This window comes from Monodon monoceros, unplaced genomic scaffold (assembly GCF_005190385.1).
Source record: "Monodon monoceros isolate NGI ecotype Baffin Bay Population unplaced genomic scaffold, NGI_Narwhal_1 Super_Scaffold_3, whole genome shotgun sequence".
Taxonomy (NCBI): domain Eukaryota; kingdom Metazoa; phylum Chordata; class Mammalia; order Artiodactyla; family Monodontidae; genus Monodon; species Monodon monoceros.
The window spans coordinates 42,402,922-42,430,361 of NW_021703780.1; the positions used below are offsets into that span (position 1 = coordinate 42,402,922).

The 27,440-nt window shown below is 37.8% G+C and overlaps 1 protein-coding gene across 1 annotated transcript in view; it reads left to right on the top strand.

Moving 5' to 3' along the window:
- GFRAL (GDNF family receptor alpha like) overlaps positions 1 to 27,440 on the top strand; it is a 56,726-nt gene that overhangs the window by 26,305 nt on the left and 2,981 nt on the right.

The window sequence follows — 27,440 nt, forward strand, 5'->3', positions numbered from 1 at the left end:
ATTTGGCTATAAGTCTTCTAGGAAAAAGCCTAACAATGTGATCACACACTAATTCAAGACCTCTCCATCATCTACCTTCAAGGTTAATCCATGCAACTATGTGAGTCCCAAAACATCCCCGGCTCATAAGACCCTAGGTGTAACCAAACCACAAGCACCATTTCCAGGAAGGAATAACAGACATATACCATTTCATTGCAAAAAATCTTTATATTTATACAAATTTTGACAGATACATATCTGTATATATCTTTATATATATCTATCTAACTATAAGCAGATACACACAGTTTTAAAATTTTGTTCTATTTTTCTTTAAAGATACTAAAGTGATACACATTAGCCAATATGATCAAAATTGTGATTTGTTATGTATTAGGTAATAAACATACGACTCAGAGTGTATGGTTTGATTCCAACAGGGCTCTCTGTGGAATTTCTATAATTAGCACTACAGACATATTTCAATTGAAATCATGATACAAAGAGGAAAATCGTATGATATTTGTTGAGTCATATTTTCTAAATAATCTTCCTCTTTGATTAATACTAAGTGGCTAATTCTGTTGGAACTAAAGGTATTTGTAATGAATGGCTCACAACATTACAAAAGGAAATACCAAATAAAGTAACTTAAACCAACAACAATATATACAATTACACTATCATGATTATTTATAAGTGGTTTTTCCATATTAAATGGTGTCCGGGAAAAAAAATGTAGCTTCTGCAAGTTAGTGGTAACCAATTCCTTGGGCATAAATTCCCTAAGAATGCCAGTGCAAGCAACCTAATTCTACTTCCAAACCGAGTTTTCTCCCATGTGTTTTCAATAATTCTTATGTTTTGCTTTCATTGTATTTGACTACCTATATAGAGCAAAAATACATATATATTCATGAAGAAACAGTAGAAATGGACACAAAACTCCATAAACATTGACATACTCTATAATGTTTCAGAAAAATAAAAATTCAAAATGATTCACTTTTCTTCACTCACTTTGGAAGACTAAACATGATGAGGTTTTCTCCTCAAACATTACTTACTAAAAGTAGGAATTTTAAGTGATGCGTTTATAGAATTAAAGGAACCTTAAAGGCCTTCTGTCAGGGTTCTGAGTACTTGAATTAATAGGAAAAGTTTCAGACAAAAACACAAATTAAATCCTTAGCCTGGCTAGTTCTAACAAACCCTCATCCCCTGCCCCATATACTTGGGAAGTGGTAGAACATGGAGATTTTTGAATGAACTCTAACCACTGCCTCTGACTTTTCACATCAGCCCAGCATGCTCACGCTTTATCAAAATGCACCTGTGTCTAACACATCATTGTTAATCAACTATACTCTAATATAAAATAAAAATTAAAAAATATTAGTACATTTTATCAACCTCTCAAAAAAAAAAAAAAAAAACAGCTCTCATTACAGCTGGTTTCCAAAGCCCTTCACCTTCTGCTCATTTTACCTGAAAGGGGCAGAACTGAATAGAACAGAGAGGACAGTTGGAGAAAATTTTCCATTTGTCACTTTTGTTTGGCTTCAAGTCATTGCTTTTCAAACTCACTTGACCTCAGACCACAGTAAGCAATGCATTTGACATTAGATTTTTACATGCTGTGTCTTCTGTTTTTTAAAAATTATTATTCTATTCCATTATAGTTTTTCAATGCTGACTACCTACTAAATTGACTTCATGACTCACTAATGTGCTGCTCTTGGAAGTTTGAAGAACACTTCCTTGAAACAAATCTGAAAGTCATCTACCTTGATGTATCCAAGTCAGAGTCTTATAATAATTATAAAAAATGAGAGAGTTGCTAGAAGGAGTGCTTATCTGGGGTCACATTCCTCATCTAACCTTAATCATTCCATGAGCTGGACAATATTATTTCTGCAGCTTTTCACATGGGAGATAAAGGCAGCTGAGAGGTGAGCTGGGTCACTTGGCTTCCATGTCCAGGATGCAGTGGATGCAGGATCCCAGCCCTGGCTGGTTGACTGCAGCCCACGGTGTTCTCCTGCCTGTAACACCATGAGGGCAACAAGCTTGTGTTGGTTCAGGATGCTCCACAGCCCTCTCAGGCAGAACCTCTTTGTTCTCATCTCAGATCTGAGCTTTGAAAACATATTGAAGAGCATGCCTCGGTTCCAGTCTGCAGGACCACATTTGGGCACTGAGCATCCTGAAGGTGCTGGGTATTTGGCCACCAACTTGCACTCACCTGCACAACTCTGCATACACAGACTCACTTCTCTCTGGCATCTGGCAGCCCAGAGCAAATTGTTGGCAGTTAGAGCTGAGAGAGGCATGAGAGAAACGGAAGAGAAAAAAATTGGTTAAGACAGAGAGGACCACAGAAATGGAAAGAATTAAGAGATTGGTGTTGCCTTTCCCTGCTACACTGAAAAATTCAATCTATAGATGTGTGTGTACCACATGCTGACAGGAATATTCTCTTTTCTCCTGGTGCAAAGTTGTCTTTTTATGCCAACTGTAGACAAATCTCTTAAAGAGGTTTGGAAATAAACCCATTCTGCCCCTGAAGGCTCAGCTTCTTTTTGAAGAATTATTTTTAAAAAGAATAAATACATAAAAAGAGACTACCTATTTCTATTAAATCCTATAGGGAGCAGAAAACATTATAATTGGGATACAAGCTTAAACAAAATTTAAAGAATATAGAAACAAAAATAAGTTAAATTCTTCCCCCAATCTCATTCTCTAGAGAGAGCCAACGTTTACAAGATTGGTGTACCTTCTTTCTAACACTTTTTTTTTTGCCTTGTAAGTATACGTACCTTATACATTTTGTACACACTCAAACAGTGCCTCCCTCTCCCTTACACACACACACAGATATTTTTTAATGGAATCAAACTATACATCCTGCTCTACAGCTCCCTTTTTAATTTAAAAATATATGATGGACCCATTTGCAAGTTTGTACACATATGATGGCTTTATTCTTTTTAAAGGCTGCATAGTAGCCTATATTTAGAGGACCAGCCTCTTCCCAATGTGTGTCTCTTTCTCATGATGGACTTCAAAGCCCTCTCCACTCAGCTGGAAAGAGGGTAAGACAGAATGCAGAAAGCAACATAGTCACAGAGGAGTATTTCATGGTTTGGTAGTGGAAGCCATGTACGTCACCTACACCCACGTCCTGCTGACCATGACTCAACCACATGGTCACAGCTGTCTGCAGGAAAGGTGGGAAACTGTAGTACAGTTTTGAACCAGAAGAAAAGGCAACTGTGGTTATTAGTTGACAAGTAAGACTCTGCCACAATTCACCCAATGTCTATTTCACTCTTCTGTCTACAAAGAGAATGTACTTACCCTTTCCCCAAGGGAGATGACCCAGTGTTTCCCAAATGTTCATCCAGCGACAGTCACTAGCTCAAAGACCTGGATCTTGGGTGATGTGCAATCCAGATGATGTAGCACCATGGAGTGGACAGGCAGCCCACGAACTAGAAAGAGCAGTTATTCCCTACCATCCCTCCAACACAAATAACACACACACAGACACACACATGCATGCACGCATGTTATAGGTATATTAACAGGGACAGCATAACATCAATAAAGATGCCCATTCAAAATAAGGTAAAAAGGGAGAGTTATAGCACCCAGTAATGAAATCCTGCCTGGTAGTCATTTGAAGCCTCTCTGACAGATACCTGGGAAGAACCACACTTAAGGCTCCCATTTTGCCCTCTGGAAGCTTTTTCCTTATCCACCATCCTCCACAGCTGTATCTGCAGTAGGCTGGGGGAGAGGATGCCCTCCTTCTGGAACAGGAGCTCTCCTAGACCATATCCTGCTCACGAGTTTTGAGAAACTGTGAGTTGCTTTAACATTTAACAGTCACAGACTCTTTGCAAGCCAACCGGTGGCTTCCTTGGCAACATAATCTCTTAAAAATGTGTTAGGTTTCTAATATATTTGCTTTCAGTCAGTTCCATGTGCCAGTATCCACAATAAAAAAAGTGTTTTCTTGACTAGTTCCCAAGTCTGCCTTGTTGCCTGGCTTCTTCACCCCCATACCTCTCTCTCTAATGCAATGATTTAAGCTAATCTAAACAATGGACTTGAGTGAAAATGTATTCCCCTTAATCTGATTTTTGCTGCATAGCTGAGCCAATTTGTTTAACTCAGAAATACTGGGACTCTTATGACTGGACAATCTTGTTCAGTCGTATCTCTTACTATTTGGGACCTAAGACAGTCAGCTTTCATGTCATAGGGTCCTCATTTTAACCTCTCTGATCTCTGCTTGAAAACCAGCAAGTTTCCACCTGAGCTCATATCTTTATTGTAAAACTCTGTACAATGCAGTCAAGGGGAATCAACTCACACTATCGCTCCATCTCTTTCAAGTGTTCCTGTTCCTTTTGGGACCTTCCAAGGTGCTTTGAGAAATGCATCTCAGAACTGTCTTCATGGCAGAAGGACAGGAAAGACATCCTTTGGATTCTGTGTCCCATTTCTCAGGGGTGGCCCCATGAACCTTGATTCCCTGGAAATTGTGTATAGTACATACATAAAAGCTGAGTGGAGCCTAATGTCCATTTCATGCTGCAGGGACAGAAAAGCACTGAGGAGGGAAGAAGGAGGTGTCCAGGGCCAGATCCAAGGGGAAGCACTGTCAGGTTGCATCTGCACAAAGATGGACTAGGCATTGGAGGGAGTATTTGATGGTAAGGAGCAAAGGCAAATCCATACCCAGAATACGTATAAATTCCAGCAGGAATGCATCACTGCCTTCTTCAGGGTGGAAGGGTTATGGTATCATCAGTCTGCCACCCACCTGCCAAACTGTGGGCTACATACAGGTTTCTGCTGTTGCTGGGCTGTTTGGCATTCAGCACTGGCAGAACTTTGATGGGCCGGCCTGAGGGAGAGGGAGTCCAATCTGTGGGGCCATGCACGGCTGCCATCCTTGCCACCACACGCTCAGTGCACAGGCATTGCGTGGCTGAAGAGGGAATGGTTGGCCTCCTCTGGGCAGGTCACCAGTTGACCTGGTTGTTGAAGGCCTACTCCATGGTGCATACTATCCGATCTGCCCACTTTGTGCTACTACCACAGGACCTTCCATATGCCTCTTCCCCTCATTCCCTTGTCTACAGTCTCCCAAGGACGCTCTTTCCATCTCTCTGATCAAGCAATCTACCACTGCCCACCAGTCTTAACTTCTATCCATGTCTGTCTCTGCAAAGTGGGCAATCAAGAGCACTGCTTATGCTCTCCCTTGGGGAGGATGTCCCCTCACCACTGGTCTCTCAGGCCACATCTAGGTGGGTCTGTGGTGTGACAGCTGTCCATTTAGTTAGCAATGATATCCTGTACTCACCTTTCTGGGAACCTTAATGAATTTCTTCATACCCAGCAGCATGTTAGGAGCTATATTTTAAATGGCAAATGGGCTCCTCCTACAGATGGTGGAGCCTTGCTCTAGAATCCAAGGGGTCTGTGCTGTACCTCTATTAGGGCTTGCCAGAGATGCCATATGCATCCAGAGAGCTTGAATGAGATTAAGTGTATAAACTGCCTGTTACATAGCAGATATTCTATACATTTTAATCACCGTGACTTTAAATACCATTGTTGTTTGGCACTGGATTCAGGACTGGACTATTAGGTTTCTTTATCTGATGTTTAACAAAGGCTATACCCATGTTTAGGCGTTTCTATATGAATGTTTCGCTAAAGACAGCTGGTTCCCCAACTCTGTTAGGATCAATCTTTTCATTATTAATAAAGAGCCTGATGATCACAAAGACAACCCACAAAGTACTGAGAAGATGGACGTGGAATTCTTGGCCCTCAAACCTGTTCATCCTTCAGAAATATCTAAAGGTTTGTTTAAAATATAGATATTTGACCCTAACCTCAATTATTCTAATTCAGTAGGCCTGAGGCAGAGCTCAGAAATCTGTATTAAAAAAAAAAAAAATCACCCAGGTGTTTCTGATTTTCAACCAAGTTTGGGAACCACTGCTTTAATCCACATGTGGGAAAAACCCAGGCACTGGCCGGAGAACCCAGAACCTCTTTTAGCTCACACCTCTCAGGGAATGAGAAACTCCTATGCACAGAAAGGCAAGACTGATACCATGCAGCTCTTAAGTTGGCCTGCTTCACCCCAGTGCCTAAAAACACAGTTGGCACACATTAGCTACTCAATAAACAGTGAGTGGATGGATGGATGGATGAATGAATCAACTCTATCTCTATGGCAGCACTGTCTTCTGAATACCGTTGTTCTTTTCCCTCCTTATTAGACCTCTCGTCATAATATAGCTTTCCTATTAAGAGCCTCACTCATTTGTGTTTCCACTTAAGCTGGAATTTTCAATTCAAATATTTGAGCAAAAGAATCAGGAATTAATAAGACTGGGCTGCTACTGCCCACTTTAATAAAAACATTTCGGGCTCCTTATATTTTCCAATACTTTTCCTCTTCACAGTTCTACTTTCAAAAAGTCTGAATAGTAGGAAACTCTTTTACAGTTGATTCTTGTGTGGTGTCAACACTGAAATAAGCAATTGGTTCTAACACATTTTTGCTCTTAAATGTGTGTTATCCCCTTAATGAACTCTAGGATACAGGAAGCCCTGTCTGTTAGTAACAAGGCTGAAAAAAGACAGTCTCCAATAGATTTACAAAACTACCTGGCTTCTGTGAAATATTCATATAAAAACTCCTAAACATGTGTATAGCCTTGTGAGAAACTTGGGAAAAGAGCCCTCAGATTAGTAAGTATTTCTACAACTTTATTTCTTCCTGTAGCCATACTTCTCACCCATCTGTCTACTGAGGTCTCGTCTTAGATATCAACATTGCCAATAAGACTGTCTTACTTATTTGTCTCCATTCATTGGATAGATTATTTATTTCACTGTTTCATCTTGGCTTACAATATTTCATCTGTCTATTCCCAGTGAAGGTCTTGATCTAAAAGTAACATTCCATTAATGAGCATTCTTATAGAAAGTCCTTTAAGCACACCCGTTTAGGTATAGAAGTGCTTAATACATAGTTTTGTATATTTTTCCTAAACTGTATAACATTTTACACTTACTTTCAGGAAAATAATTTAAAGGCTGTGCAAAGTGGATTAATAGAGGCTCAAACTCACTTTTGTCAATTCTTGTTTTAATTTTTATTGTCATCTTGTCAGTGGCTGTTTGAGAAAGTAAGGTTATAGACTATAAATAAAACAGTGAGCGAAGTGAATTGTGAAAGACATTTCCATTGCAAAAATCTCTCTCTCTCTCTCTCTCTCTCTCCCCCTCATATGCTCACACATATGCACACAGACACACAACACACACACACACACACACACACATACCACCTTCTCTTATAGCCAATTCATATAGGTTGGTATTCCAGGAGCTTTATGTTAAGTTTTGGCTTTAAATAAATCACTTCATCTAGCCAAAACCACTGACTTTTTCTTGGTTCCCACACAAAACTCTAATTCAAGTCCAGTTTCCTTCAAATTCAGTCCAGGTGCTAAAAAAATCTCTTGGTTTTCCAAGGAACATTCAACATAATTTCTCTACTCTGTATTCATATTTATAACAGAGCCTCTAAATTGTCCAGTATTTTGTGTTTTCGGGATTAAAGTGGCTCCATGGTGAATTTGTAGTACATCCAATTCGTAGACACTCACTTATAAATGTATGTTTTCCTCTTAAAAATTATTCCTTTAGGAACCTGTTTTTCATTATTTGCAAACTCTTTAGAACTCTTTAGAGAACAGGCATGTGTGTTATAAGTTAGTAACATAAAGAATAATAAAAACAAATAAACCATTTCTTTAGAATGACTTAAGTTACCACCCAATGTAAAAAAAATCAGATCCATGGTAAACTCTGTAACTCTAGGCTTTTATGCTACTTAGAATTCTGGATATTTCTTTGGCTCTGGGCCTCAGAGGTAAATCAGTGCATTAAACCTTTATTAACTTTCAAACCTAAAATACACACAGAGCATTTTTCACTTCCCTTCTTCCTTGGCCCCAGCCTTGATTTTTTGGTTAAAAACCATGATCAACAACAATGCCTCTAATAGTCAGATCTCATGTTTGGAAGTGTTAATAGACCTTATTCTAGAGCCTAGTCTTAGAGAGGCAAAATGGCACCAGCATGCTGGGTTTGGATTATTTCTCCATCATTTACAGGATAAGTAACTGTGAACAAGTTACTCACTTTTGGCCTCAATTCCTTGTCTGTGAAATGGAAAATCAATGTTAACCCAGAATGTTGGTGCAAAGATTATATCAGTTAATTCATGTAAAGAAATATTCGTAACAATAGTAAAATTCAGCAAATATAAACTCTTACTATAGACTTTCAGGGATTTGGAAAATCACACAAATCAATAATTTTTGCATAACCATTATGATGTCACACAGATGGTGTGGGAAACAGACTAATTTCCAGAAGTTCTAAGGTGTCATATTTTCTCAGAATAAGTGACTTCTTAAATATATGTTTGAATGATTTTAGGTCAGATGATGAAGTTGGACATTTGATCTTAAACTTTAATGTGTATAAAAATTACATAGTTTCTAGTTAAAATGCAGATTCTGATTCAGTTGTTCTGGGTGAAGGCCTGAGACTGGCATTTCTAACAAGCTCCCAGGTGATGTTAATGCTGCTGGTCCAGGGATCACACTCTGAGTAGCATGGATCTAGACAATCTCTCAAAGACCTTTAAGGAAAAAAAAAAGTATAATTTAATAAATATCAAATAACTTACATATCTCGTAACCTGTCTGCTACTAAGAAACAGATCAACCTAATCAGCCTGGTATATTGTGTCAATCTAGTAATCAGTAGGCATCATGGTGTCATGAAAGATTCCAAGCAGATGTCCTTATCTTTCCTAAAACTTTTATTGAGATAGTGGCTTAGAGCAGTGTTTCTCAAACTTTAACTGCAAGAGAATCACCTACGGTGCTTGTTAAACACATTGTTGGGTTCCAGCCCCAGAGTTTCTGATTAAGTAGTTCTGAGATGAAATTAGGGCATCAGATGTTGCAGATACAGCTTGTCTGGGTACCATACATCAAGAATGTCAACCAAGAAATGCTGAACGCTGCAAGTAACAAAAAGAGTTTGTTTGCGGTCTTAAGCATTGCAGTCTTGGAGGCACTGATTCGTGTAGCAACTCAAATGTGCTCTGAGGGAAATAGAAAATGGTCATGTTCATAAAGGCAACAGACAAAGATATCCCAGAGAAGTTACATAGGTTATTTTTACAGAACTATGGGTCGACATCGGCAGGCATTCAGCCACTCGCTGGTAGTAGATTGGCTGCTAAACTGTCATCTCTAGGGAGTAAAGAAGACAGGTTCCAGGTGGTCTCATGATACCTGGGTCAAAGGTATGTTGCATTCAGGGCTGGATGTGTGTTTCACTTCCTTAATGGCCTTCCATCTCCACTTTAGGTCCCTTTGACGTAAGTGACTACATTTTGCTGTTCATGGTCCACAAGAACACTGGCTTGGAGGACTTATTGCATTGATTCTTTTCTGAAGTCAGCCAAAGTCTACCAATGTTTTCTTCCATGAGTCATCTATATAAGCGTACACTATGTGCATTGGAGGAGCTTCAACACTGGTTGTTTTGAGATACTGTGACATTGTGATTTAGAATAAGCAATACATATAGCTGTCCTTCAGTATCTACAGGGGATTGGTTCCATCTAAAATCCATGGATGTTTGAGTTCCCTGCCTAAAATGGTGTATCAATAGTATTTGCATGTAACCTACACACATCCTCCCATATACTTTAAATCATCTCTAGATTATACTGTTCTGAAACAAATAGACTCAGATATTTCTTCCACAAAGATGGGTTTATTAGGGATCAGCAGAAAATTGAAACTTGGGGTCTACAATCACGGCAAGCCACATGCAAGTTCCCAAATGGGAAGGGAAGGAGAAGGTTTTTACAGAAGGGGAAAAGGAAGTCAGGAGGGCTGGAGTAAATAGATTCCATGGCTTTTCATTGGCTGAGTCCTTGCCAGGAAAGAAGGGGGGTCTTTCTTCTTGTGTGCCTCTGCTATTGTAATAGCGTGTTAGAACTCCCCATTCTGCTCTCCCAACTCTATTTAATTGAGTTTTTTGGTTTTTATTTTTTTTATTTTTTTACAATTACTTATAATACCTAACAATGTAAATGCTTTTGTAAGTAATTGTAAATACAATGGAAATGCTATGTAAAAAAATAGTACCAGCATGCATCAAATTCAAGTTTTGTTTTTTGGAATTTTCTGGAATGTTTTTCCAAATATTTTCAATCCTCAGATGTAGGACCCAAGATACAAGAGTTTGGTCTCTACTGTATTTGGTCTTCAAACTGGACTCTGCTCCTGGCACAGAACTCCTAAAACCCTATGATAAGAGCAATAAAGGTGTCCTTTGTTATGTTAATGAGGAGACTTTGGGAAAGCCCTTAGGTAATCTGAATAAGGGGCTGGTGGCCAGGGAGCCAACCAAGGGATTAGAGGGTTGGAACTTCCAGCACCACCCCCACAATCTCCAGGGAGGGGAGAGGGGCTGGAGGTTGAAATCACACCCATGATTTAACCAGTCAATGATTTAACCAGTCACGCTTATGCAGTGAGGCCTCCATAAAAACCCAAAAGGACAGAGTTTCTATAGTTTCCAGGTTGGTGAGCACATGGACGTGATGGAAAGCGATGCCTGGAGAGGGCTTGCAAGCTCCGAGCCCTTTCCCCACACTTTCCCCTATGCATCTCTTCCATCTGGCTGTTCCTGAATTATATCCTTTCATAATAATCCGGCAATCTAGTAACTAAAATGTGTCTCTGAGTTCTGTGAGGCACTCAGCAAATTAATTGAGCCCGAGGAAGAAGTCCCAGGAACCTCTCATTTATGGCTAGTGGGACAGAAGTACAAGTAACAATGTGGACTTGTGTGGGGCGGAGTCTTGTAGGACTTTTGGAATCTGACGCCATCTCTGGGTAGATGGTATCGGAATTGAGTTGAATACTATAACACCTCTCTGGTGACCCAAGAATTGCTTGTAGATGTGCAGATCGCCTGCCCATTGGAATTGGTTTCAGAACCAAAAAAAAAGAAAAGAAAAAAAATGCCATCCCTAGAATCATGATTCCTAAGTGTGTTTTAGTTTGCTTACCAAGCCAGTGGAACAAAAGATCTCATCACTTCCCATTTATCCCCATGCGATAAGATATCCCCAGAGTCAACAGCAAGAGGTGCTGGTTTTGATTAAAGAATGGTGAGGTGATGCCTGTTTCTTATTATGAATAAATTATTAATATACCCCAGATGTATTAGGACCAAGATTGTCATGTTATAAATATGAAAAAGCAAACATGGATCCCTGGAGGAAGTCTTGTTGGTCCCACAATTTCACTGTCCACAGTCATAACCACTGATGTGATGGATAAAAGTCACAAGTCAGAAAACCTCAGAACAGTGTCATCACTTGAGTTACTGCACACTACAGCCAATATTCAGAAAATAGTGCAGAATAGTGAGTGAAATTGTGCTTGGAGGTGAAGAGTAACCACGGGGAAGGGGGGGGGATCAGCTGGATAAGGTTACTTGTTTGAAACTCCAAAATGAAACCTGAATGTATTTGAATAAGTCATATTTCCCACACTAACCTCTACACAGAAACATCTCAGATTCCCTAAGTTCATTATCGAAAATTAGTCCTTGCCCCCGATGCCGAATGAGAGTAACAAGGACTAGGTTTTGAGGACAAAGGAAAGATAAATTTATTGATTCGCCAGCAAATGAGGAGGGTAACAGACTAGTGTCTTGAAAACTACCTTCCTGCCTTCTGGGGAGAAAGCAGGAGTCTTAAAGGAAATTCTTGGGTTTCTATGGTTAAGATGAGAGAAACAAGCAAAACCAGCAAGAATGCCCACCCTTGTTAATCAGTAACAAAGAATGTAAGTTTTTGTTCCCAGCAACGGAGGGAGGGACGGGCAAAACAGTTTCATTTAGAAATCATCCATCAGTTTCATCCTTGTGACCTGTTACAAGTTCGCCCTAGATTTGCTCACCCTCCCAAGGAGAGCAGTGATTAAGTAAGACTCAGTTTCCAGGTTTGACTACGTGGGATGCTCGAACCTCTCTGATGGTGGCCTTGGGGCTGCCCTGGAAGGCACCATCTTTAGAATAGGGATGTGGAGCCTATAGATGAGGTTTTCCTGTGCATTTGGCTCTACTGACATCACTTGTTACAGAAAGCAATGGCTATCAGGTGTTGGTGCTCTCCAAGCACATTATCACCTGCCTCAAAGAAACTGCAGAAAGAATGACTGATGGCCAGAAGCAGATTCCTACAACAGGGTGTTAATATTGTCAGGATCTGGACCAATGCTTGAAAATAATCCTCCCATTTGACAAACTACAAAGAACATTTTAATGGATATGTTTGCCAATTCACCTCAACAATGTGAAATAATAACATGGAGAAAACTGAAGTAATATAAGATACAATATCCTTAAGATGAAGGTTTAGGGAGAGGAATAGATTGGGAGTTTGGGATTGACATGTACACACTGCTATATTTAAATAGATAACCAACAAGAACCTACTGTATAGCACAGGGAACTCTTTTCAATATACTGTAATAACCTAAATGGGAAAAGAATTTGAAAAAGATTAGATATATGTATATGTATAACTGAATCACTTAGGCTGTACCTCTGAAACTAACACAACATTGTTAATCAACTATACTCCAATATAAAATAAAAATTTTAAAATAATTTAAAAGAAAGATGAAGGTTTAATAAACATCTAAAAATACTGCTTGCCAGTTTAAAGCTGTCCCCTGGCTATGGACACTAGTTTACTTATCTTTTATTTCCTTTGAGCCTTATGACCTTATTGAGGGCTTACTGTGTGTTCAACACTAGTCTGTTCATTTGATGTCTTGTTTAATTAATTTGTATAAGCAACAGATGAAGGAGATGCTTGCTCTTTCACCAAAGAAAAAGTTGGGGCACCCAGAAGTTAGTGACTTGCCCAAGGTTCCACAGAAGACAACAGAGGCAGAATTTAAACAAGGCAGTTTGGGGTACCAGAAATTGTGATTTTTAAACAACCATAATGTACTTCTCTCATGTAATGATGTGAAATTTATAATTGTCATTGATTATAAAGGTTACATTTCCCAGGGAACGTGTATAGAACAAAAGCATCCTTGCAAGTGTGTTTGCTGGAAAGGGAGTATGTTGTAATGTAAAGAACAAGAGCTTAGGAAACAAGTTTGATCCCTAATACCCTAAGTGGTATGGAGGAAATCAGTTATACTCACCCTAGACCTCAGGTTTCTCACAAATTAAATTTTGGTAACAGTTTAACAGAAATAGATGATCTTTGATATTAGATGTGCCCTGATTTTCTTGGATTAGGTGACATGATATTTGAGGCCAGTACCTTTTTGGCAAACCTCCCTGCTGCCTATGTATAGGAACAGCTCTGGAGAGATTTTTTTTTTTAATGCCAAAAAGATGAGTAGTCTGCCAAGAATTTTCCTTCCTATGATTATACTAAAATCTTATGAAAGCATGTATCCTTTCTTGGAAAAAATGCTCATTCTTTCAGAGATCTAAGTTGAGATTTGGAGTAAAAGGGTTTTCCTCTAGTGTTGAATTACCTTTTATTGCTTTGTTTTCCAAATTCTAAATAGCTTTATAAATAATGTATCCCAGGCTTAGTAAAAAATCATCATACTATGTGTTTCTTTGTTTCTATTCCTTATATGTTTAAATCTATAAAATTGCATATTTTCAGTGAGGAATGTGGTAATTTTCACTTAAGACACAGTCAAAATAGGATGTGAAACTTTTGCTATATACAAATCCAATAAGTTAGTCATTATTTGCCACTCTGACCAGGCACGTGTGTGTGTGAGTTTAAGTGAATGTGTGTGTGTTGGCTTTTGTGTTTGGAAGTACTTGTGTGGAGGGAATCATTAGCTGGTTTAATTGGGGTAATTTAAAATCAGGTTTCAGAGAGACACACAACTTCTCATCTCTGAAGATCTGACTAAGAGAGACATCAGACCTGGTTGTACCTTCCATTTTCATTGGCTAATGTTCCGATCAGATACTCTATGGAGTAACCTGGCAGATTTCTTTTAGGAACTTTCAAAATTCAAAACTCCCTTAAGGGAAGCGACATGGGGTAGGGGGGTTTTCCCTAAAGATGTAGCCCATTCCAGTGGAGACAAATGTTGGCTTGAGTTTCACCACTAGGTTTACTTGCATGCAAAAGTTCCCAATAAAATCCAGCTGGTTTAAATTTTGTCTGCAGACCTGAAAACCAGCAAATTTGGCTTGGCTTTTTATTTTGCAAAAAATGCTTCACACAGCTATAATCTGGAAATACTGAAGTGTCCAAACCCTCCACAGAAACAACAGAACAGCTGTCCCCTACCTTCACTTTTTCCCAGCTCTATCCTTAAAGGCTTAGGTGTTAAGGAAGGGGGAAAACTCTGCCACTGAGCATGATTCTATGAATCATCCATGACTACCTTTGTCGTTTGCTCTAAACCAAAAAGGAAAGATTAAAGAGTTGATATTGATGAGTGAGACAACTCACATTTTGGCAGCACTAGAGAAGGAAGGAGCATTTAAGATCATGGAGGGAAATGAAACAACAAAACAATACTGTTACAATTTGAACAATCACAGACTCCAGTATGTGAAAGCACAGTGTTATCTTTTCCATTTTCCACCCTTATGCTTTCATTGGCTTCATATAATCCCCTTGTTGCCCATAATTGGGGATGGAGTTAGTGCCAGAGCTACATAAAACAAGCAGTCTTTCCTTTATACTTTCTGTGTATCATGATTGTGTATGTGAAGTCATAAAAATAATTTATTATGAGCATGTGTATTCCTGGCTTAAAGAGCCAAGTATTCTTGTGACAACAATATAATAGCATCAAATGTATTCCCATAAAACACCACATGTGGACACTTAATAGTTATTGCCCTGGCACCTACATGCTGGGATATCATCTTAAAGGAGGACTTCTTCAAAAAAACAAACGTTTGGTACTTACACAGATAAAATCCCCTAAGTGAGACAGGTTAGTAAGTGGTAAAGATTTAAGAATCCATTGATAATGACAATCTTTCATCTTCTGTTAGTGTCAGATTGTCTCAAACCATCTTCTCAAGTTCTTCTCATGGGTTCAAGAAGACCCTTTACAGAATTGCAAACATCAGTAAATATTCTTTCAATCTCAAAGTTGCAAGAATGCCCTAACACTACATTGGTATCTAGTAAACATAATTCTTATTCTTCTCACCCATTACTCTTTGGAGAGCATTTACTGGGGGTTTGTGGTACAAATCACAGTAAACAAATTGGTTTTCAAACTAGGTAAAAGAGTGTGGAATGGATAAAAGCTGATTTGTTGGGCAGTGTGAGTATTTGGTGATGTTTTTAAAGTGTGTGTCTGTGACAGAGATTATTCCCACTGTCTCTTGCATTTCTGCTGGCTTCCAGCTTAGGGTGGAATGGCTTCCTTTGGTTGCCACTGACACTGAACACTGGGTGTTCCCAATTTGCAATACACTCAGAGTTTGCTAGAACTCTGGGACTGATGTTTTACTCTTGCATTAGTACCTGGGTCAGCTGTTCAGACACTGTAGGCATATGGTAGGGACTTTCAAAGCAACTCAACTTCAGAAAGAGGCCAGAGCCCACTAGTCCCTGATGGTACATCTACTTCAAGTGGGAATCAAGGCAATCTGAAAGGAGGGAAGCCACATAAATCAGACTGCAGAGCTTTCTTTAAAGGGCACCTTATCTTAGGGATACACTGCTGTGTGTCCCTGAGGTCTATGTAAGAAGATGCTGTGGGTAATGTTTAAGTTTCCAGACCAGCCATTATTCCATACCTGCATCTCAAGTCTCTCACTCTTCCTAGTGTAGCAGACAGCCTGAAATGTACAATGGTATTTTGTTTGAAGTCCATATGGTAGTTATTACATTAAGAATGTACACTAAGCATATGTCTACAATCCTAATAGCTCCTTCCAACACTTCTACATGGCTGCATCAACCCAGTTGATTTTTCTCACTGTTCTTTGGCCCAAACTTCCATTCCAACACCCCTCCTCTACAATGGAAATATTGTTGGTTTTAATTGTTTTTGTTCTTTTAATGCTGCCAGGTAGCTGAAAGGGAACTTGTGAGGTGGTAAGGTCTCTTACTGATCCAAATATAGTTATCTTCCATTGGTAAAACTGGCTTGGCAGTGACTATCCCTGTATCTGGCCATGCCCACCCATTCCTGATTTTTTTCAAAGCTGTGATCTATTAAAAAACATAATTCTCCAACCTCTTCCTCTCTTCCTCTCTAACAACTTCTATTCCACTAGCTCACAATAGTGTGATTTACAATATTATCTGTTTCTTTCACCTCCAAAACCGTGTGTTTTCTACTCTCTACCAACGGTTCTCTATCCTGACCATAACACTGAAAGCATCTAGAGAGATTTTGAAATTAAGAATGTCTAGTACTTTAATTCTCTCTTCTCTCTTGACCTATTAAATCAAAACCTATAGTGATAAGGCCAAGGAATCTAATTTTAAATGCTCCATAGTTAATACTTATATGCAACCACAATCAAAACATACTTTTCAAATTAAAAAAAATTGTAGGTTCTATGTGGACCCTCTGCAATATACTTTATATGTCTTGTCTCACTTAATCCTCACAACAAGTCAATAAATGTTATTATCCTCATCAAATAGAATAGGAAAGTGGGTACAGAAGGGTTTTTTTGTTTAAGTACCTCCAGTCACACATTTAACAAATTTTAGAGCAAGGACTTGAGTCTGTGGCTTGAAGCCAAAGGCTGGCCTCTTTCCACAATGCCATACTGCTCCTCACTATATTGTCTGTATTTACTGGTAGCCTCTCTTTATTTTCAATTCTCATTATGTCTTTGTGGGATTATTTAATGTGAAGAAACAGCTGGAAAATCCATATTAACAAAGTCCTACTATCTTGTGTTGTAATGCAAGTCAAAGGAGTTTAGGAATAAAAGTAATGGGGCCCTATTTAATTTGAGTATAATTTAATCCCAGTAGAGATAATGACATTGCATCTCATACTTATTTTTTAAGAATAAGGTGAACATGACATTAGTATTGGTACATGAAAGATAAGGAGAGACTGCATGACTATACATCCCATGGCCCCATATTTCCCCCCAAACAGAGAAAAGCATTCTCATCCCCAGAATGAAGACCATTCTTCAATGGTCTCACCACCTTTCTCCAAGTGCCCTCTCCTCCTTTCTCACCTTTCTTTAACCTTTTTTTCCCTTTTTTTCTCCCTCTACCTATTATTCAATTGAGAGTTATAAGAGAGGAGAGAAGAAAAAGAGGTAATATTAATTAAGAAGCTACCATTTGTCAACAATTTTCATTTGTGGTACATTATTACCCCTGAATTAGTCAACTTTTGCAGGGTTAGGCAGTTACATACAATCTCCAAGCTTCAGTGACTTACAGACCCAAAGACTGATTTCTAGGTTATGCCACATGTAGGAAGCTCTGGGCTGACAGCTGAGGCTCTGCTCCCCATTTCTAGACTTAGGCTAAAGGCATGGCCACTCTTTGGAACATGACATTTTTGTGGTAGAAACAAAAACTAAGTGACGGAATCACTCAGACTTCTGCTTGAACATAACATACATCATTGCTGCTCACATATTTTTTTTTATAAATGTATTTATTTTTTATTTATTTATTTTTGGCTGCATTGGGTCTTTGTTGCTGTGCATGGGCTTTCTCTAGTTGCGGCGAGCGGGGGCTACTCTTCATTGCGGTGCGTGTGCTTCCCATTGTGGTGGCTTCTCGGGTTGCAGAGCACAGACTCTAGGCTCATGGGCTTCAGTAGCTGTGGCAAGCAGGCTCAGTAGTTGTGGCACACAGGCTTAGTTGCTCCACAGTATGTAGGATCTTCCCGGACCAGGGATCGAACCTGTGTCCCCTGCATTGGCAGGTGGATTCTCAAGGACTGTGCCACAAGGGAAGTCTCAACTGCTCACATTTTTGACTAACTCAAGTCAAGGTCAAGCCCAACGGCAGGGGGCAGTAAAACAGACTCTTCTCACGGAAGGTGGTTCTCTAAGCCACATGGCATTGGGTGGTAGGAGTTTAATTCATTACAGTGAAAGAGGAGTGAATCCTCCTAGAAAATAATACAATCTGGGGGGACGGATAAATTAAGAGTTTGGCATTAACAGATACACACTACTATATATAAAATGGAAAAACAACAAAACCCTACTGTATAGCAAAGGGAACTATATTCAGTATCTTGTAATAACCTATACTGGAAAAAATCTGGAAAAGAATATATACATATATGTATATATATATATATATATATGACTGAATCACTTTGCTGTACACCTGAAACTAACACAACTTTGTAAATCAACTATACTTCAATCTTAAAAATAAATAAATAATACAATCTATCTCAACTCCCTTTCTACACGTGAGCAGCATGAGGCTCAGAGGTTAAACTAACTTGTCCAAGGCTACTGCAGCCAGTGGATGACTCAACTAAGATTGCGATGGAGTTCTGGTTCCAAAGCCAGGGTTCTTTGCTATGAACAGTCAAGTTGAAAAGTAGAGAGGTAAACGTGGCAGTTCTCCCCTCTATGACTCTTTCATCTTTCAAGCCAAATCTATTCTGATACATCGTGTTGTCTCAAGAACCTAAGGGTCATCTTTGATTTAACTTTGCATTTTTAATATCAAATAAAACTCTAAATTATATAATATTTTAAAATGATGTAATTTATTGAGCACTTATTTTGCGCCAAGCACAGTTCCAAACTCTCTTTATATATTGTCACATTTAATTTTTAATTAAATTTTGTGGTTGGCATTATCCGATTTTAAATCTAAGGGAACAGAGGACCAGTAAGTTGCCTAAAATGACAACTCTGTGGGGAGGCAGAATCCAGATCTGATTCTGATGCTTCTGCTACTCTGCTTTCTGATCATTCTGCTTTCCAACAGAAAGCTCTTTGTTTTAAATATGCCCTTACACTTCCTCTCTTCTCCACTCCAACTTCTCCCACCTATTTTTATTTTTCATCTTCCCATGCCTAAACTGCTGCTGTATCTTACTTATTAGACCTCCCCATCATGGATAGACTAATTCTTGAACTTTGACTGATCTTGTTATTTCTGTGTGCTCTCCACTGCCCCTGCTTTCATCTCTCCCACATCTGAACGCCTTCATCCAATTTTCAAGGACACCCAAAATGTAAATCAACCTTATTTCCCACCATTCATCAAATGCGTACCTTTTCCCTAGGTGTCCCTTATCAATTCCCACTGCGCTTGAATCACATTATTCACCTTATGCAAAATTCCATTGAGAACTTCATGAGAACAGGGTCATGTACCATCCCCCGAATGTATCCCAGGTTGATCGTCATGGCGCTAGCTTTGAAGTAGGAAATAATTACTCAACTGGAAAATCTTTACTTGGGTCCAAATATGCTGGTTTCTGTCCTATGGTCCTGTGGACATTTATAGGTGATTAGGTATAAATGATCCATGAACTCTTAGCTCTGCTGGAATGGCTCTCCAAAGTAGAGGGCAGATTCTAAATTCTCCATATCCCATGAGGACACGTTGAGAAATTGAAGAATAGTAGATTAACTAGCAGCAAACCTGGAATTAATGTTGCATCACGCAAACCACTCCAAGAGGCAATAAGAGTAGTGTTTGGGAGGTCAGACATCTCTCAAACCACAGGGTGAAAATTTTTCTTGACTCCCAGGAGTAGAGAACAAGAGAAATTATGGTGTCAGGTGCTTGTGAATATGTGTGCTTAATAGAGGGAAGGATTATAAATTAGAGCCTACATTGATGGGCACAAAATATTGTTCGTATGGTGTTCTCTGAATTTCCATTGACTAAGTACAAATAAGAATCCTTAATAAATATTTATGCCCACCCAAATACATAAATATTTGCATCTAAGTCACATATGCCCCTGTTTTGCAAGATTTTTAAATGAATTCCCAGATATAACCCATGGAGAAAATAAATGTAGGTAAAGTATGTCCCCCTAGTATAGTATATACTTGCAGCAAAAAAGCACATAGTTTATTTTGTCTTACCTAGAATTTTACAAAGTTGTCTACTTATGGGCTCTTTGATTTTTCTAACACATAAAAGTATTCTGCAGAACTAGTGTTTCATGGAACAGCTTAGAAAACTCTGCCTCTTCTAACAAACCTGGACTTTACTATGTCTACCTGGAATCAGGTTTCTGAAATAGAAAATGACAGGTTTTACTTCAGTCATTTGGCCTCAGGAGATCTTTCTAAGGAAAGGGGACAAGGGAGAAAGGAAGGAAGGGAAAAGGGAAGGAGATAAAGAACTATAAAAGGAATCCCTTCTCTTATCCCTGTTTCCCTTCCCTTCATCCCCACCTGTGCATATTTCTTCTCATGGAAGTTCCCAAGAGCTCTGTTATTTTAATATTAATTTTAATATTATTTTTCACTCTCAAAAGTCTTGCAAACATAGGTATTACTAGTCTCATTGTACAAATGAGAAAACTGAAGCTCAGAGAAATTCTCAAAATTCTCCTCATCCGATGACCAAGATGCTTACTCTTCGCCCATCAATGAACAAACTTGACTGCTAGAATTAATCACCAGGTGAAATAGTTTCTTAACAGATTTTTTTTGATTGGGCAACAATATGCATGGCAGTTGGGACACTGAATTTACATTTTAAGAAGTGGTGATAATATGTGAAAAATATGTGATTAATGTGAAGACCCTTGGCTAATGTCAGTTAAAGATGAGAAAGAACTAAACATGATATAGTTATATATTTCAAAATGTATGTCACTGCACAGGGACAGATGTGTTATTTCAGACATGAAACTTGCTCATACACACTTTTCGGCCATCAGATAATTGCATGGGCATGGCATTGTGTCATCCATGTTATACTATAAATTAGATGGATATGATGTCTATTCTCAAGAAGGTTGCTGTCTAAGAAGAATTAACAGTATATCTCATACTTTGATATTCAACTTTTTGCTGAAGATTCGCAAATGTATGTGCATTGAAAAAATACTACAATTGTATACCTTTTTTCTCATTTTAAAACTCAGTAACTTACAACATTTTCTGAATCACCTCATCATTCCAAGTGACTATGAAGACTCTCCAAAAATGTATCTCTACCCTTTATTTTTTTCCCTAACTCTCTTTTTCTTGGTGTTTTCCATCAGTGTATGAAACAATTGTGTACACCTGCCAGGCAAATTCTTGTACGTTTCCAAAAGGGTAGACACTAGTGAATCATTCAGTTCCAAAGACATCAGAAAACTATCTGGACAATTAATGGTATTGTCACGTATACTTTTTCATTAAAAAAATTCTGTACGTTAAAAACCTCCAGACATGAAAACATAAACTTTTAAAATTAATAAAATATAGTGTAGATTATTCCCATTCTTAGCTTACATTTTTCTTATTACAAGACTTCCTATATAATTCAAGGTAAAAATTCAAGATCTCCTAGAATGTAATTCACAGTAAAAATTACTGTTCAATTTTGGGAACACATTTTTGTCTATTGAACTCATTCCAGATATAGGCAGATTTAAACCATGGGATTACTTCATATTTTTCATCTGAGACTCAGGTTATATTGATGTAGACATACATTACAGCAACAACAAAAAATAGTTACACTGCTGTTTTGTGTATTATTCTTTGTATGCCCTTTGCCTGGTGAATACTCTGGAAAGCTTTACATACGGTCCTAACTCTACCTCTGTAAAAACGGAAAATACTCATATTGATATCATAGTCTAAGATATCACCTTGAAAATTGCGGCATTCATTTTTTAAAATATTTCTGTTAAATATCAAAGTTAAAGTGGTTGATTTATTTGATCTGAAATTGAAAATGATGAACATATTTCAGAGGTGTGTGCAAGTTGAAAAATCCTACAGGTATACGTGAGGCATTTCAGATGCTTTAGTTATTAGATTTTATGTCTTCTATTGTGATTTTCATCAACAGAAAATTATACATATGTATATTATATATATAATCATGGAGATTTGTGATCAGATAATACTACTAAATGCTTCTTATTTTACAACACTATCAAATTCAACTGGTCCCTATTATTTTTCAAATCTATTTCCTAATCCATATGGCTGCCACATTAGAAAAACCTGAAAATGCTTTACATGCTTTTGTGGTCTCCACGACATTTTTAAAAATATATATTTGGTAGAAAATTTTGCTCCAAATTACATCTTCACTATTTATCAACTCTGTGATCTTGGACAAGACAGCTATTCTGAGTCTGAGTTTCTTTAAGTTAAGCTAATAATTCCTATGTGGCTAGTTGTTATAAAATTTAAACAGTGTTTGTCAAAATGCCTTGTAAAGTATTAAGCACCATATACATGGAAGTAAAGCATTTTGTATGTTACATGAGTACATACATGCATCTCTCTCTGCCATTCTGTGTACATATATATGAATACATATATTCTGCCAGCATCATCATCATCACCTAGGAAGCTTTAAGAGATTCAGAATCTCTGCATTATCCCAGACCTACTGAATCAAAATTGGCATTTTAAGATAAACAGAAGATTCATATTAATGTTTGGAAAGCATTGCTCTGTGTGGTCTAGCGAGAGTGAGACCTCTCTCTCTCTCCCTATCTATCTCTCTCCCCACAAACACACATATACATGTAGCAGCCAGAGAGCTAGGCAGTGATACCAACAAAGGAAAGTAGATTTATCATCTTGAGTTGATAAAAGAACAGCCTAGAATGCTACTTCCTATTTTAATTCGAACTGACCTTCAATAGTAATAGAAGGGCAAAAAGTATTAAACGGCTCATTCCTGGAATGGTGATGACAGTCCAGAATGAGGCAGAATGGAACACTGCACTGAAATTTTGACTAAAATAATCTAAGAAGTCCCATCCAATTTTGTAATTCTACCCTACATACACACTCGCGTATTTACAGATATATACCCTAACCACAAATATTCTATTCCTATTTTTGATCTATATCTTTAGATCTATTTTGTATGAGCCCAAAACTACAGATGACAGATTCTTCTCTTACTTTCAAGCTTCAAAACATGGCCTTCTAACACAATAATACTATATTGATAAAATCTAGTGTTAGTTTTCAGAAATAGTATCATTTGCATTCCAATTGCCATCTCAGTGGCTATTTCATTATTTGCAGAAACTATTAAGAAAAACATAGAACATTTGAAATATTTTAGTAGTGCAGTTGAAACTCACCATAATCACCAAGCAAATCCATTAGACATGTGAACACCACTGTCATTCAACCACAGATAAAAGAGTGGTTACCAGGCTTGTCAATGCAGTCATTTACTAACACTGAGCTTTTGGCTCATGACAAAAGATCTAGGCAAATATTCTTGAAGGTATACTTATTCATTTACATGCTTTTTGGTTTTGTTTTGTTTTTGTTTTTGATATACAGAAAGCTGTACATATTTAATGCATACAGCTTGATGAGTTTGAAGATAAGTATACACCGTGAAACCATCACCACAATCTATACCATAAGCATATCCATCACCTCCAAAGATTCCCTGCCATCCTCTATTATTATTTTGTGTGATAATGTAAATGATCAGGACCCTATGGGGCTTTCCTGGGACAGACCCCTCCCCCATACCCTCTGTTTTAGCTCCTAGCATCTGATGCACATTTCCTGAGTTTTTCAGATGCTTAAACCACGACCAAATGGAAGAAATTAACTACTTGATGATCATGAGCATGTAGCCTGAAACTTCTGATGCCTAAGGATTGATAATGTTAACTTCCCAGTTACCTCAATATCAACCAATCAGAGAATTGTGCATGAGCTGATCACATACCCTGCAACCCCTCCCCTCCCCTGGCCTTTAAAATGCTTTTCTGGAGCCCTGCAGGGAGTTCAGGGTAATTTGAGTATGAGCCACCCGTTTTCCTTGCTGGGCCCTGCAATAAACCTTTCTCTGCTCCAAACTCTGTTGTTTCAGTTTGTTTGGGCTCACTGTGTGTTGGGCACACAAACTTGCGTTTAGTAATAATTTGAGCACTTAACCTAAGATCTACCTTCTCAGAAAAATTGTAAGCGTACAATTCAGTATTGCTAATGATAGGCACTATGGTGTACGGTAGATTCCTAGACTCATTCGTCTTGCATCACTGAAACTTTATACCTGTTGACTAATAACTCCTAAGTTTCCGCTTCCCCCCAGCCCCTGGCAACCACAGTGTGTTTAGCCACAGTGGAAGAAAATAAACCTAAGACATGCTTTTATCTTCTTTGAAGTTTGTGAACTAAATAAAAGAATATGCCTCATTGATGCATACTATGACTGTTTAGGGAAAGCATATCATTTAGTTGGTTTAGTTTTTACTACATACATTTTAGTAAAAATGATGTTATATCCATGTTAGGTGTCTACACCCTGATTTATCGTATTACTAAAGTATTGGTTTTTCAAACTTGTAGATGCTGATATGTTTTCCCTTCTTCCCAGAAGCAATGCTCCTTAGATCCACTTCAGCAGGACGTTTTCATACACTGATGATCAAAAGAGTCCATGATACATGAAATCTCAATGCTGATCATTAGGTGAAACAATTCAAAACTCACCTCTAATTTACATACCTTCAGATGAGACATTATTGACCAAATTATGAATAAAACCGACCCTGGGATACCCAAGAAGATCATCCTTGAATTTTCATTCTCACTAAGATGTTGCCATGGTATTGGTGCTCTTTTATTTAAACTTAGAAAGAAGACAATAGAATTTTAACTATGCCATGAGATGCATTAACGGGGGTAAATCAGGATTTTGGAATTAACATATACACACTATTATATATAAAATAGATAACCAACAAGGACCTACTGTATAGCACAGGGAACTATATTTAATATCTTTTAATAACCTATAATGGAAAAGAATCTGAAAAAGAATATATATATATATATATATATAAAACTGAATCACTTTGCTGTACACTTGAAACTAACACAACATTGTAAATCAATTATACTTCCATTAAAAAAAGACAGCTACAAGAATATATTTTAAAAACTGTTCTATGAAAATGTTCATTTTCATCAAATTTTTCCTCCAATGAGACTCTTCTAGATTATGCTTTATTTAAATTTTAATTGAAGGTTTACAGATTTGCAGTTTGTGCTAAGTTTAATTTCTGTTTCACGAATTCTGACACTTATTTTTAAATCATTACTTTGTGTCTGATTTACCACATTTTTTGCAATGCATTTACCACTTCATATAAATTATACAAAGTAGAGGTTTGGTCTGCATCAGCTCTCAGCCACTGCTGTACAAGGCTTTTGGAAGGAAAAAGGAGAAATGATCCCATCTCTGAAGCTCATTTGGGGAGAATACTATATAAATTTGTTCTTACTGTAAGGTTGAAATTAATCTTGATTTCCTGTCAAATGTACAGGGATTTTACGATATAGTTCATAATAATGTTTAATTCCTCTAGGGTAGGAGTTAAGATAAACAAGTCACTGACAGTGTTTATCTATAAATATAGCAGATGGTGTGGGACTGAGGTTGATTATTAACTCTGCCGACTTTAATTTCATGGTTATAAAACACAGTAAATCTCACTGTTTATAAAAGGTGGGAAAGAATCTCCAATGGGCTTCAGTAGCCAAGAAACCTTCTGTAACATTAACCTCTCTAACTGATATTTGGTATCCTCCTAGGGTGCAATATTTAAGATTGTGGAGTGACTGCTAGTCACATTAAAATTTTCACTGGGATCATTAGTTAGCATTTCTGTCATTGATCTATTATAACTTTGTTAATGAGTTCCATGTGAGTGAAATTTAGTGAATGAGACAATTCTTTCTATGCCTTGCTAGGTGAATGTTTAACAATTACTTTAGGCAGTTATATATCTAAAAGATAGCCTAATTAATCAAAATCATACCTTTTTTCTTACACAAAGATGAATTGTAATACCTAACTAGGCAAGATGTACTGAATAATCAGCCAGTGTACATTATATACATTTACATTTAGGTCATGAATCTGCCTAAAATATCACAAAATGCCATAAAATTTAAAAAGAAACAAAATAATTTATTCTTAATATTCCAATTTATTTAAATATAAGATTTGATTATGATCACTTACTTCACTAAAAATCTGTATGCTTAATTTGATTGCAATTAATTCTTCCCCCAAAAAGGACCACTGTTATAAAAATGGTATTATTTGAAATAGCTCGATTTTTCCATTCCAACTTTCTGGTGAATAACAGAATTATTTCATAACCACAAAAGTGAAAAAAAAATCATGACCTCTACCTCTATTGTTTTTACATTCAGAAGAGGTTGATTTTTCACTTCCCAAGAAGGTCAGACTTTTATAAATATAGGATAATCTGATATATGAGTTGGGGATTAAAACAATCTTGAACTAAAAATGTCTTAACTGTGTTGGAGGTCAGACTCCTTGAGAATAAGTTTTCAGTAACAAAATCCTCAGTTACTTTTCTAGCTCTTGTATTGGGCTGCTTCTCCTGGACCCACCCTGAGAGTTTTATTACTGATCTGAAACAGTCTGGCTCCTGTGCTTTCTACCAATTAGTCTCAGCACAGATCTCAAACCTTGACTTCCAAGGAGCTGGCTTCTGACAACATCAGCCCTGGGTGGAGAGAGGCTGAATGGAGCTGTTGGTAATATACTTTCTCATCTCCTTTCCTGTTCAGAGCCTCCTGTCACTCTTGTCATTGGATGCAATACCCTGCTATTTGATACACTCACTTCCACAAAAAACTATCCACTCAGACTTAGACTTCCAGGTCTCAAAATGCATGAAACATCTATATAAAAGACAGCAAAGGCTCTCTCAAGTGGAGGCTTTGTCTGTTCCCCACCCCCTTTTTTTAAGTCTCAAAGCCCACCTGAACCAATTATCATCAAAGAAATTGATTATTGTGTTATTGGTATGTTTGGCATTCATATATGTGTTGACTTGAATCAAAACTAGGGATGATTTCACTTCAAAGTTATCAATAAAGTCAACTAAAATAGTTCTATCAGTTAAGTCTACGGATTACATCTTCTTGTCTTATGAGTTGTGATGTGAGGGTGGAAATGTGTTTAGAAAAACATGGTCGAGAAGACAAGGGCCACAGAATGGAGGATCCCTTCGGTAAGGCAAAAATAGGTAAAAGCAATAGAAAGTGAAGGGGCTAAAAAAGGGAGACAGAATAGGGGAAATAACAAAACCGGATATTGAAGTGTC